The sequence below is a fragment of the Salmo trutta genome, chromosome 9 (assembly GCF_901001165.1).
Source record: "Salmo trutta chromosome 9, fSalTru1.1, whole genome shotgun sequence".
In the NCBI taxonomy this organism is placed as follows: Eukaryota; Metazoa; Chordata; class Actinopteri; order Salmoniformes; family Salmonidae; genus Salmo; species Salmo trutta.
In genome coordinates, this window is record NC_042965.1 from 192,634 (window position 1) to 202,369 (window position 9,736).

The window sequence follows — 9,736 nt, forward strand, 5'->3', positions numbered from 1 at the left end:
GACAGCTAATCCAAAAGTGTTGGCTTACATTATTTCAGGAGACGTGAGGGCTGCCCTTGGGGCCACCTGCCTTGGGTCCAATGTGATGCCGATGAGCCCACATCCTACCAATGTTGGGCACACATTGTACCAATTTGTCCATGTTCGCTGGGAAAAGATGGGCTTATTTCAGGCAAAGTGAGGGCTGCCCTCACCAGATATGGGCTGCCCACACTGAGCCAATGCCTTGCGTGCCAATGTGGAGACAATGAGCAAAGGCGCATTGGCCCAATGTGGGCAGGCTACGTGGTGACATTATTGTAGCCCACATTGGGCCAGTGTGAACATGTTTGTTGCGGAGTTTCAAACAAGAGACTACTATGGTTGCTTTGTTTGACAGTTATTTGATGTTCCTTTGACTTCTTTATGGCAGACACCAGGCCTGTCCCCAGACCCGGACCTTACCGTCGGTATGACCGCCTTCCTCCCATTCAGGCCCAGTTCTCCATCGAGAGCAACTCAGATATGACTGAGTCCACTGGACTTATTCAGGAGTATGACGTTTTTGACCCCTCTAAGCCCCGACCTCACATCATTTTTGTCATTGTTTAGCTCTGGCAACAACACAAAATACGAATGATGAACCTTTTGGTTCCCTGTACTGTGTAAGCATAATACGTTTTTAACATGTATTTTTGTTAAGGGGGACCAGGAAGCGGAAAGGGCACCCAAACTGCCAAAATGGCAAGCCATTATCGTTTTGAGTGTGTCTGTGGGGGAGATTATGCGGAACCAGCTCCTGCACCATGCCTCTAGTGACATAAAAAAACATAAAGTGGGAGCTCATCGCTAAGATCAGCGCCAACAGGGAACTGGCACTTTAGGTAGGATGACGGTTGTCACTACCTAGTCAAGCAGCAGAGACAGAAGTTCTACAATTTCTCTTCTAAAAATATTATTTTAACACTAATGTTAAGCTTAACCTAAATACCTAACCCAAACCTAACATTTTCAAGACACAACTTTGCAGCATGGCCATATTGCGGGAACCAAGGATGCCATTGTTAGATAACGTGTTCAGGTTGAAGGTGTCCTTGGACTGAACTGTCTATTTAGGGGGGATTATTTAAGATACTATTTGAAGAGGTAGGGCTTCAGATGTTGTCGGGAAGATGGGCAGGGACTCTACTGTCCTAGCTTCAGGGAGAAGCTGGTTCCACCATTGGGGTGCCAGGTCAGAGAAGAGCTTGGACTGGGCTGAGAATTAGCTGCCCTCCTGTAGGAGTGGGAGGGCCAAGAGACCAGAGGTGGCAAAACGGAGTACTCTGGTTGGGGTGTAAGGTTTGAGCAGAGCCTAAAGTTAGGGAGGGTGTCACGGTTGTCGTCTGTAATGGAGGACCAAGGCGCAGCGGAAGTGTGGATACTCATATTTTATTTCACCCAACAAAAGGAGTAAAGAATCCACCGGAAAACAAAAAAACCACGACAGCAGCAGCAACAGTTTGCAGGCTTAAAAAACGCAGTGCAAAACAATTCCCCACAACCCCAAAGACAAACACACACACCTATATAGGACTTCCAATCAAAGGCAACTATACACACCTGCCTTCAATTGGAAGTCCCAATCAACAACCCAACATTTAACAAACACAAACCTGCCACGTCCTGACCCCAAAACTAAAACACTAGCTCCATCTGCTGGTCAGGACGTGACAGTACCCCCCCTCCAGGTGCAGTCCCCGGAATGCACCTACCAACAGAAAAACACCAACAAAAACCCCATAAACAATAACCCCTAAACAATAAGGGAGGGAAGGGAGGGTGGCTGCCGTCACCGACGGCACTGTGCTACACCCTCCCTCCCCAACCCACCTATCCTGGAGGTGGCTCCGGTTCTGGCCGTTCCAGGCAGTCGGGCCACTCTGGCAGCTCGGGGCAGTCTGGCCAGTCTGGCAGCTCGGGGCAGTCTGGCAGCTCGGGACAGTCTGGCAGCTCGAGACAGTCTGGGCAGTCTGGCAGCTCGGGACAGTCTGGGCAGTCTGGCAGCTCGGGACAGTCTGGGCAGTCTGGCCGCTCCGGCAGTTCAGGGCAGTCTGGCCGCTCCGGCAGTTCAGGGCAGTCTGGCCGCTCCGGCAGTTCAGGGCAGTCTGGCCGCTCCGGCAGTTCAGGGCAGTCTGGCCACTCCGGCAGTTCAGGGCAGTCTGGCCGCTCCGGCAGTTCAGCGCAGTCTGGCCACTCCGGCAGTTCAGCGCAGTCTGGCCACTCCGGCAGTTCAGCGCAGTCTGGCCACTCCGGCAGTTCAGCGCAGTCTGGCCACTCCGGCAGTTCAGCGCAGTCTGGCCACTCCGGCAGTTCAGCGCAGTCTGACCTCTCTGGCGACTGTTGACTGGCGGGCAGCTCTGACGACTGTTGACTGGCGGGCAGCTCTGACGACTGTTGACTGGCGGGCAGCTCTGACGACTGTTGACTGGCGGGCAGCTCTGACGACTGTTGACTGGCGGGCAGCTCTGGTGATGGTTGACTGGCGGGCAGCTCTGACGACTGTTGACTGGCGGGCAGCTCTGACGACTTTTGACTGGCGGGCAGCTCTGACGACTGTTGACTGGCGGGCAGCTCTGACGACTGTTGACTGGCGGGCAGCTCTGACGACTGTTGACTGGCGGGCAGCTCTGGCGACTGTTGACTGGCGGGCAGCTCCTGCCTCGTCACACAGCCCTTGTGCCCCCCCCTAAAAAATTCTTGGGGGTGCCTCTCGGTCTCCCAGTCCTTGCCAGCCTTCTTCCGCTGCTTGGTCCTGTGAAGGTGGGGAATTCTGTCACGGTAGTCGTCTGTAATGGAGGACCAAGGCGCAGCGGAAGTGTGGATACTCATATTTTATTTTCCCCAACAAAAGGAGTAAAGCATCCACCGGAAAACAAAAAAAACCACGACAGCAGCAGCAACAGTTTGCAGGCTTAAAAAACGCAGTGCAAAACAATTCCCCACAACCCCAAAGACAAACACACACACCTATATAGGACTTCCAATCAAAGGCAACTATACACACCTGCCTTCAATTGGAAGTCCCAATCAACAACCCAACATTTAACAAACATAAACCTGCCACGTCCTGACCCCAAAACTAAAACACTAGCTCCATCTGCTGGTCAGGACGTGACAGAGGGGCAGTTCCTCTTCCTGCTCCGTAGGCAAGTACCATGGTCTTGTAGTGCTCACTGTCGTTATTCTTCAGGAGACAACAATTGAGGAACTGTAGCAGCAGTTCATCAAGAAACAAGGTGCCCAAGGTTTTTATTGTGGATGGATTGGCCCAGAAATGCCCTTTGAGGAGCAGGTGAATGACATCTACACTATTTCATTCACACTCTAAAAGTTATTTGGTTTATCACCAGGTAGCACCCTGTTTTGTTGCCATGTAGGGCCCTCCTTTCAATGTTCTATAAAGAACCATCCTGCATCCCACTGCAGGCTTGCCTCTAGAGTTAAGCCGGGTTGGTACTGGTCAGTCCCTGGATGGGAGACCAGATGATGCTGGTAGTGGCATTGGAGGGCCAGTAGGAGCACTATTTCCTCTGGTCAATAATCAAAAAATACCCCAGGGCATTGATTGGGGACATTACACTGTGTAGGGTTCTGTCTTCTGGATGGGACGTTAAAATGGGTGTCATGACTCTCTGTGGTCACTAAAGATCCCATGGCACCTATCGTAAGAGTAGGGGTGTTTCCTGGCTAAATTCCCAATCTGGCCCTCATACCATCATGGCCACCTAATAATCCTGAGCTTCCAATTGGCTCATTCATACCCCTCATCTCCCCTGTAACTATTCCCCAGGTCATTGCTGTAAATAAAATTGTGTTTTCAGTCTGGTAAAAAAATAAGTTAAATTCATGAGACGGTTCTGAATAGCACCATACATATTTTTCCCCTGTGTAATATATCCTGGTAATTTCGAATGATAGGTACGATTAAGTTATTCTCCTTTTGAATGTATTATTGTGATGCAACCATGTTGGGTGATAGGAATGTAATTGCGAAGCAACTCTCAACCTATTCAACCACCCTAAGTGGTGGAGTTAATCAAAAACGTAAACGTCCTCTCACTGTCAACTGCGTTTACTTTCAGCAAACTTAACATGTGTAAATATTTGTATGAACATAACAAGATTCAACAAATGAGACATAAACTGAACAAGTTCCACAGACATGTGACTAACAGAAATGGAATAATGTGTCCCTGAACAAAGAGGGGGTCAAAATCAAAAGTCACAGTCAGTATCTACTGTGGCCACCAGCTGCATTAAGTACTGCAGTACATCTCCTCCTCATGGACTGCACCAGATTTGCCAGTTCTTGCTGTGAGATGTTACCCCACTCTTCCACCAAGGCACCTGCAAGTTCCCGGACACTTCTGGGGGGAATGGCCCTAGCCCTCACCCTCCGATCCAACAGGGTCCAGACGTGCTCAATGGGATTGAGATCCGGACTCTTCGCTGGCCATGGCAGAACACTGACATTCCTGTCTTGCAGGAAATCACGCACAGAACGAGCAGTATGGCTAGTGGCATTGTCATGCTGGAGGGTCATGTCAGGATAAGCCTGCAGGAAGGGTACCACATGAGGGAGGAGGATGTCTTCCCAGTAACGCACAGCATTGAGATTGCCTAAAATGACAACAAACTCAGTTCGCTGATGCTATGACACACTGCCCCAGGCCATGACGGACCCTCCACCTCCAAATCGATCCCGCTCCAGAGTACAGGCCTTGGTGTAACGCTCATTTCTTCGACAATAAATGGGCTGTCTGGTACAGCGACAGTGGGTTTGTGCCCATAGGCGACGTTGTTGCCGGTGATGTCTGGTTAGGACCTGCCTTACAACAGGTCTACAAGCCCTCAGTCCAGCCTCTCTCAGCCTATTGTGGACAGTCTGAGCACTGATGGAGGGATTGTGCATTCCTGGTGTAACTCGGGCAGCTGTTGTTGCCATCCTGTACCTGTCCCGCAGGTGTGATGTTCGGATGTACCGATCCTGTGCAGGTATTGTTACACGTGGTCTGCCACTGCGAGGACGATCAGCTGTCCGTCCTGTCTCCCTGTAGCGCTGTCTTAGGCGTCTCACAGTATGAACATTGCAATTTATTGCCTTGGCCACATCTGCAGTCCTCATGCCTCCTTGCAGCATGCCTAAGGCACATTCACACAGATGAGCAGGGACCCTGGGCATCTTTCTTTTGGTGTTTTTCAGAGTCAGTAGAAAGGCCTCTTTAGTGTCCTAAGCTTTCATACCTGTGACCTTAATTGCCTACCGTCTGTAAGCTGTTAGTGTCTTAACAACCGTTCCACAGGTGCATGTTCATTAATTGTTTATGGTTCATTGAACAAGCATGGAAAACAGTGTTTAAACCCTTTACAATGAAGACCTATTTGGATTTTTATGAAGTATCTTTGAAAGACAAGGTCCTGAAAAAGGGATGTTTAGTTTTTTGCTGAGTTTACTTGTAGATACTGACTGTATTGGACTAGCCACTACAACAAAACACATGACCATATACACAGACAAAACACAGGTGAAACAAAACAGCAATCAAAATCACAGGTACATTGCTATTAAAGTTAATGCAACATTAAGAACAGGCATTTACAATTACCCACAACCCTCTAGTGAAGACCCCTTTCAACATGTTAAAGAACCATTTAAGGTTTGTAAGAAACATTTCTCAAGAATCATTTTCACTAACTGTTAGAAATTTAACAGCTTGCTTGTTCACTCAGGCATGCTGGTGACACATTCCTTACGAACACTGGCCCAATAGCTGAAGCCTCAGGGCTCTATTCAAACCTTATTGTGGAAGTTCAGCGTTACAGCGTGATTTAAATTTAAAGTCTATGTCATTTCAGATTTAGATATGATCATTTATCACGAAGTAGCTTGGAAGTAGTGAGCTACTTTTTCAAAGTAACGTTAGTTAATTAAGTAAACTATATTTTTCTTAATGGTAGCTTTAGTGTAGCTTAACTACTTCCAGTGTGAAGTAATTGGTGGCTTGGTAAACTATATTTTCAGAGTAGCTTCCCCAACACTGTGTATACACATGTATTATCGAACACTGCAAATTCGCCAGTGTTAAATTTAGCAGCAGTGTTAAATTAACACTGAAAATGTGGACCCATCTGTACACTGGAACACTATTAAATTAACACACTGCTTGGTGTAAAGCCTTGTTTCCCAGAGTGCCTTGCCTTTCGAGTGAATTGTAGAGTTACCACCCATGAATGTATTTGTTAATGACACAGACATGGTTGTTGCATTTATCGATTTTCAGTCATATGGACGTCCTGAGTGAATATGTAATCATAAAAATGCAATTATTTAACACAGTACAATATGAATTTCATATGGCCTTATTTTGAGGCCCTACACTCTAAACATAACAATTAAGTCTGTAAGTGTTGAATTAACTCTCATTGGTGTAAAATAACCCAAGTGTTGCTGTTAATAACTGGAGTTGAACAAAAACCACGCCCATCATTATCATATTTCCCAGCGTGCTCTATTGCAGGTTGATTTTAAGAATTGTTGTCACGGCCGTCGTTGAAGAGAGAAAGGGACCAAGGCGCAGCGGGTTGCATTTTCATCATTTTATTTATTTTAATTAAAGTGAACACGAAAACAAGAAACAAAGAACGACAGACCAACAGTTTCACAGACTATAATAACAGCAGTGCAAAATACAACTACCCACAAAGAGACAAGTGAAAACAAGCTCCCTAAGTATGACTCCCAATCAGGAACAACGATGTACAGTTGTTCCTGATTGAGAGCCACACCAGGCCAACAAAGAAATACAAAACCTAGAAAACCTAGAAACCCAAGACATACACCAAAAACCCCGGGAACACATAAATACAATACCCCTCTACATACACATAACCCCCCGAACCATATAAAACAAATTTCCTCTGCCACGTCCTGACCAAACTACCATAACCAAGAACGCCTACACTGGTCAGGACGTGATAATTGTTTGTTTCATTATATATGTTTTTGCATGTACATTGATTGATTAATTAATCTTATGCTTCTCAAATATAAATGACATACATTTTCTAAACTAATTCTATTTGTTACTTGGTCTTATTGCCCTCATTATTGAAATGGTTGTTTCAGTTTAGATGCTTTAGGTATTCTCAGTTTGTACACTGCAATGTAAAATGTTCCTTCAATATTATTGTGCATTACATATACAAATATATGAATATTGTTATTCACATATTGCACCAAAGTGTTACTATCCCATTGGGGAAATCACATTGGAATTTGCATAGGCTTTTAACCCAACAAACGGGTTTGATCATTCTATAGTGGTCCCTGCAGTGAATACTCAAACGTGTGATTAAAACGCTTATTTAGAACGTCCAGTTTCGATTGATGCAACAGTCAGTGTTTGAGCTGGCCACACTGTTTTTCACAGAAACATTTTGCACAAACACAGTTATTACAAAGTTATATCCTGAATGTGACCAGTTTATTTTTGGATGCAATGTTCATTCACGGAAGTAGCGACAGAATAACACAATCATTCAAACAGGAAAACGTAGGCTACCTAATAACACATTTGGTCCGACATTTAAGTGTACACATTTTAAATGGCTTTACAGATTTGATGCTTTTACAGAAAAAGTACTTTTATTCATGGTTGTTTCTATTGTTTTTAACAACATGTACTTTATAACAAATTTAAATGATAACATATTGACTTAGGATCTCAATTGGTGAAGTCCAAGAAATTGAAATTTAATGAATGCACAAACCATGTCTCTGTCACTAACAAATTCAGTCATAGGTGGTAACTCTACATGTCACGTCCTGACCAGCAGAGGGAGTAATTGTATTAGTTTTGGTCAGGACGTGGCAGAGGGTTTCGGGGTGATGGTTTATGTAGTAGGGTAGTTGATTTATTATTTCCGGGTTTTGTGGTCACTGCTCTATTTTAGTCTATGTCTATGTTCTTTCTAGTTAGTCTGTGTCTATGTGTAGTTAATTGGGGTGTGGACTCTCAATTGAAGGCAAGGGTTGTCTAGTTGCTTTTGATTGAGAGTCCTATATATTAGGGTGTGTTTGTGTTGGTGATTTGTGGGAGGTTGTCTCTTGTTTAGCTGTCGTTCATCATTGTTATTATTTTTGTATACGTGTTGTTTGGTTTTCCTTCTTTCTCCGATTAAAAGAAGATGAGTATACAACTCGCTGCGTATTGGTCTGACAGTGATTTCTCCTTATCGTCAGACGACGAGAGTTGTGACACTACAATTCACTTGAAAGGCAAGGAACTCTGGGAAATAGGCAAATAAAGCATTTCACTAAGCAGTGTGTTAATTCAACACTGTTTAGTATCTATACGGGTCCACACTTTCAGTGTTAATTTAACACTGGGGAATTTGCTGTGAAGGTACATTTGACTGGAACGAACTACAAAAATCTCTAAAACTGGAAACACTTATCTCCCTCACTAGCTTTAAGCACCAGCTGTCAGAGCAGCTCACAGATCTCTGCACCTGTACATAGCCCATCTTTAATTGAGCCCAAACTACTACCTTTTCCCCTACTGTATTTATTTATTTTATTTATTTTGCTCCTTTGCACCATATTATTTATATTTTAACTTTTAACTTTCTTCAAACTACAAATCTACCATTCCAGTGTTTTTCTTGCCATACTTTATTTACTTTGCCACCATGGCATTTTTTTGCCTTTACCTCCATTATCTCACATCATTTGCTCACATTGTATATAGTCTTATTTTTTTTCTACTGCATCATTGATTGTATGTTGTTTTACTCCATGTGTAACTCTGTGTTTTTGTATGTTGTCGAACTGCTTTGCTTTATCTTGGCCAGGTCGCAATTGTAAATGAGAACTTGTTCTCAACTTGCCTACCTGGTTAAATAAAGGTGAAATAAAAATAAATAAATAAATTATTTCCATTTGTAGAGTTCTGAGTGCAGTGTGCAATTCTGTTACATAATCCAATGAAATTCAAATTGAATTGAGTTGACGTTGAGTTCTGAGTGTTGTGTGTGTGAAGTGGGCAATTCTATAAAAAAATTATAATGAAAACAATAAATTAGTTAAATTATGTTGATATTGTTTTGATCTCTTATTACAGCCTTACATTTTTTACAATTTTTTTTTATTATTCATTATGTTTACCATATCCCAAATATCATCCATACAGATTGGCACTCCGGACCTAGTGATCTACTGGCCTGCTCCAATCAGCAACTTCGCCAGTGTCTTGAGAAGAGAGCCGCGAAAACAGCCACGCCATTGAGAAATGCCTGGAAATGTTGAAGCACAACATCACTCCATTAACCAACAACTACAAGGAGAGGGCACTTATTGTCAGGATAGGTCCACCCTATTCCCCCCCATACCTTGTAGAGCAGCTTTGTCATTTGTTCCTGTAACTGCCGGTGAAACTCTCCACGTAATTCTCCTTTGTTGTTAAGAATTTGGATTTTTCTCAGGTTTTTGCCTGCCAAATGAGTTCTGTTATACGCACAGACATCATTCAAACAGTTTAAGAAACTTCAGAGTGTTTTCTATCCAAATCCGCTAATAATATGCATATCCTACCTTCTGGGCCCGAGTAGCAGGCATTTTGGCACATCATTCATCTGAATTTCCGAATACTGCCCCCTGTCACTAAAAAGTTAAATTCACACAAGACACCGGATAAGACAGGAGAAATACTCCAGA

At 44.2% G+C, this 9,736-nt stretch overlaps 1 pseudogene; it reads left to right on the forward strand.

The window, feature by feature from the left end:
* Positions 1 to 405: 405 nt before the first annotated feature.
* Positions 406 to 9,444, forward strand: LOC115199559 (adenylate kinase isoenzyme 5-like; annotated as a pseudogene).
* Positions 9,445 to 9,736: the final 292 nt, after the last annotated feature.